Source organism: Pundamilia nyererei, unplaced genomic scaffold, assembly GCF_000239375.1.
Source record: "Pundamilia nyererei isolate P.nyererei 1_Seehausen unplaced genomic scaffold, PunNye1.0 scaffold00281, whole genome shotgun sequence".
Taxonomy (NCBI): Eukaryota; Metazoa; Chordata; class Actinopteri; order Cichliformes; family Cichlidae; genus Pundamilia; species Pundamilia nyererei.
Window position 1 is genome coordinate 39,954 of NW_005187682.1, and position 4,980 is coordinate 44,933.

Consider the following 4,980-nt stretch of genomic DNA (forward strand, 5'->3'; position numbering starts at 1 on the left):
GTGCGTGTGTGTGTGTGTGCGTGCGTGCGTGTGTGTGTGCGTGTGTGTGTGTTTTTAAGCTAATGATTTAAACTGACGATTAAAGAGGCAGAAACTAACATTCAAAGCGAGTGTTTGAGTGTTGGAGCAGCTGTGGTGGTTGGCGTCTCCGTGTGCTCTGAACCGCCGTGGACATCACGACGTTCCCACTGATGTGTGCAGCACCATATTCCTCCCCAGCTTCAGAACCTCCATGTTTTGGAGCCAGAAGTGATTCGGACTCGGAGTACTAAGCTGTTCACTAACGCCCGCCACAGTTTCCTCGTGCACTACAGCTGGAGCTCCGCCTTCTTGTACAGTCTGTTACCACAGTAACCTCACAGCATATGATATTATTGGTCACATGATGTCATTAAAAATGCTCCAAAAAGCCTCCAACAGCACAAACACGGTCCAGAGGTCCAGTTCAGGTGAAGCTAGCAGACAGCTGCCTGTGTCACCATCCACCTGCCTCACAGAAGCCACGCCCCTAATAATGCTAAGCGTTAATACAGTTTAAACAGGTGAGTTTTAGAGCTGTGAACTGGTTTATTTCTGCTGTAAAGTTTTAACATGGGGACTGACTCAGTGCTGGAGCCCCTGCTGGACACCAGAGGAACTGCAGCTTTTGTCCAGCTGAAGAAAACATAAACAGGACGTTATGGATTGAAAGGACGTCCGAGATAATGATCTCCTCAGGAAGTGTGAATCTGCGTGACCCAGGGTGCGTTTGATGTCCCTGCGCTCTGAAGTATTCCTCCCACCTCACACAGGATCATGTCCTCTGCCAACTTGCCGCTAACACATGATCAAAATCTTAGAAAATGCTGCCTTTGGATTTAAAGCCCAGTGTTTGTAAAGAGCTGCAGTGCTGCTCAGGTACAGGTCCTTTCATCCTCCTCCTGCCTCCTGACCTCGGCCCCTCTGGAGCTTTGACCTTTGACTGAGATGATCTGCACTCAGAGTTCAGCGGAGGAAGCTGAGCGTTGGTGTCTGAGGACTCTGTCAGCTTGTGCTGAGAGAAGGAAAAACCAGGGACAGCGAGTCCTGGTGCAGACGGTCTCTGGGGTCTTTAGCATTCACTGTTTTATTTATCGAGTGCTTTGACCTCGTCTCTGACCTCAGACTGCAGCTTCGCAGCGCGTTTGTCAGCTTTATATAAAACATCCACATTCAGCCCGTCACATCACTTCCTGTTTTCTTTTGTCCTGCTGGTCTTCCCCATCTGTCCACCCGTAATTACATCACCTGGTTTCAATCAGCCTTCAAGTAGTGGAGCAGTACTCTGGTCTATCATCCAGTGCTTGCTGGGCTCGTCGATCTTTTGTCTTCTTGCTGCCAGTTTTTAGGCCCCGCCTTTATCGCATCACCTGCACCTGACTGCCTTTCTATGTATAAATGGACAGGTAGCCCTCCGCCTCCTGGTGTCTCTGTTTGGGTCAGAGGACGTGGGACCGGGTGGGGGACGTGGGGCCGGGTGGAGGACATGGGGCCGGGTGGGGGACGTGGGGCTGCGGGACGACCCGAGCGGCGCTGAGCCTCAGCTTTGTGCAGGTTCGCTGGGATTCAGAGGATGATGTAACGATGAAAGCTCTCACAGCCAGCAGGTGTGTGCGCCCAAGCTCTGAACTCCATCGCAGTACAAAACACGCTTGAAGCACTGAGGTGCTGAAAGTTACGTCTCACTGAAGCAGGAATACAGCCTCATAAAAGATCCTGCTCTGAGCTGCAGACTCGCCGCCTCGGCCCGGAAGCAAGTGCTGTTTACACGCCCGTACATCTGTCCCGCCCGCAGCGCCGCATGGCTCACTCCTCGGATTTATCAGCTTTAATTGACTCGTCCAACCTGACCTACATCTGCTCACCGAACCTCTGGTCAAAGGTCAGATGCCAAGTTGCTGCATCCTCATCGTAAAACTGCTGCTGTGAAAGGTCACGAGCAAGGAAAGGTGCAGAACGCTGAGCGTCTTACGCCATCGCTCGCGGCGGGATCGTGTCAGGTCTCAGGGCCGAGGGCAGACTAAACTTTGAAGCTTTACTCGCTGTCAGCTCCAAACCAAACGACAGCAGCTCTAAGACGTCAGCGTGGCTGCTTTTAATAGAGTCGAGGCAAAACAGCGACGCCTGCAGAGACCCCACACACCCTCAGTGCATGATGGGAAATGCCCCAGTAGCCTGAGCCTATAGCAGCTTAGAGATGGTTCAGGGTCACATGATTCTCATCATGTGACCGAGCTCCGCGTATCCATCGGGTTTTCAGAGGCGATCAGTGGTTTTGCTGCCAAATCAGGAGTCTGCTGCTCCTGCTTCACTTACAATAACCAAGTCAAATATATACAAATACTAACTGTGTGTTCATCTAGAATTCACCGAGGCCAGCAGCACCAGATTTACTCAAACAACCAGTCGACGGACTGATGATGTTAGCGGCCCGAGGGTCTCTGTGATTAACAGCGTCCTGCTTGTTGTTCTGTGGGGTCTGAAAACATTTCTGCTCCACAGTGACACGAATCTGAGAAACTGCAGCGGCCAAACGCTCTCCTCGCTCACCTCGAGTGACCGCCGCAAAGCTGCTGACGGTATGATTCACCAGGGCAGGACAGAAGGCGTGTGTGTGCGCCCGCGCTGGAGCTGGCAGACGACGCAGGCACGACCCTCTCACCAGCGTGTTCTCGGTTGGTCCATATGTGTGTCAGCTGCGGCGGCCTCGGCTCGGAGCGCCACGTCAGAGCGTAAAAATAAAGCGAGGCCTGAGACAAATCAGCGTCCTGCTGGGTTACAAACACGAGCGCACCTCCACACGTCAGGAGCACATCGGGATCGTTTAAGGATTTTCACCTATTTTTAAAAACACTTCCTGTGATGAAGAACGTCTGCTGCTGCTATTTTGTCTCTTTCACTCATCGTCTCAGCAGAAGCTGCCAAAGTTAAACCGGGTCAACCGAAACACCTCCAGCGAGTGTAGAGGCAGGTGATCGTCACCTGTGAGGACGGCAGCCTCCGTGTGACGGGAAGGACCCGTGGCTGCATTCCAACAGGCTGTAGCAACTAATTTTAATTGCAAGGTGAATGAACAGCTGCTGCAGGGAGGCAGCCTGTCTCCAACCAATCACCTCTGCCTGCAGCCTGCACCAGCAGACCGACGGAGGTTTGCACATAGTTGCAGTCTAATTGCTGACATGTTGCAAGCAATCTGAGTCAGTCTTTATCAACGAGGCGATGGCACAGGAGCACGAACACAGACGCTTCAACAAGCAGGGACAGGAAGCAAACACAGGTGAAGACAGGCAGACAGGAAGTAAAACCCAAGACACAAGAGGAAACCCGACTACCAAAGTAAAACAGGAAGGAACCCAAAAAGCACAAATGAAATCCACAAAGATGTGATGGAGATAAACAAAAGAATCCAAGAACTCAAACACAAAACAGCAGAACCGACTGAACAAGAACCGAACGTGGAACAAAGAACGACTCACAGCAAAGCTTCAGACTCGCTCACATCAAACTGTCACACTGAGCTACGACCACCAGCAACACAGACAAGAGACAGCCTTTCAAAATAAAACAGGAAACTGGGGTTTATGCTTTATGTTAAATCTAAACTGCCTAACAGCACAATCGTGTCAGAGGAGCCGGTATCCCAGAAACATTACTTTCAGTGTTCTTTTATATTTATTTTGTTTGATTGCTTTGTTGTCTATTGCATGCATGTTGCTATGACAACCCAGTTTCCCTCTGGGATTAATAAAGTTTCCTGTTTGTTTCCTGTTTGTTCTTAATTGTTCTTCTGCTAATGTTTTTCAAATTGACTGCAAGAGGATGGATCCTCTCAGTGAGACAAACTCCACCTAGTGTTTGAACAGTGGAACTGCAGAGCCACGCGTCAGCTCAGGATACACAGACATAGAGCCGTCGTGGCGGCCTGACAGTCGGGCTGCGGCCGGGCCGACCCACGGACTTTCTCAGACTCCCGTGTTCTCTGCGTCAGCTCGGTGAGCTTAGCTACTTCCTGTCCCGTCTCTTGTGCTTTGTGCTCACGTCTTGTTTCCCAGGCTCTCCTCTCAGGTGTCTCCTGGTTGGCCTTCTGCAGTTGTTCCTCGGTGCGTCAGCGCTGCGTCCTCCCTCACAGTTATGTCATTCTGCTCTTTGCTTCAGATTCCTTGTTGCTGTTTAGTGTTTTGTCGAGAGCACATGTTCAAGCTGTTTTTGGGACTATGCAGGATTCCCACGTCCTGTCACTCAGGTGAGACAGGAACCAGGACCCCACAAAGACACAAAAACCAGCACAGCTTCCTGTTGGTTTGTCTCATTTATATTTCTTGTGTTTGTTTTCAGCATCGATGTGCGACACGAAGACCTCTGAGTGTTTACACCTGCGCTGTGTTTGCAGTCTGTGCGTACCAGCACGTGGAGTTTGATGTGTTTATTATCTTTGTGTATGTGTGTGTGTGTTTGCCACCATAACCTCCATGCTCAATTACACCCAGATTACCCAGAGGCCCTTGGGGCTGTGGCAGCCGGTGAGCTGGCTGACATAAATCTGGCGTGTTGTTGTTGATACACCAGCTCTCTAATGCCCATAAAACATTACTGCTGCACACACACACACACACACACACACACACACACACACACACACACACACACACACACACACTCCTAAACTAACTCCGATCTGGTGCACAAACACACATTCCCGGGAGTGAGTGCTGCAGTAAGCGAATATGCTAACACTGCAAGGTAACCCAGATAGGAGGAGGAGGAGGGAGGAAGCATAAAGACAAGGAAAAGAAGGAGGTGAGGAGAGGAGGAGGCGACATTTTGAAAAGGTGAACAGGATGATGTTGGCATTTAGAGAAAAGCGAGATAAAGTGAAACCTAGATCCCATTTAGAAAACAGGGAGGTTCGAGCACCCCGGAGACATGGCCGTGAGTGTGTGTGTGTGTGTGTGTGTGTGTGTG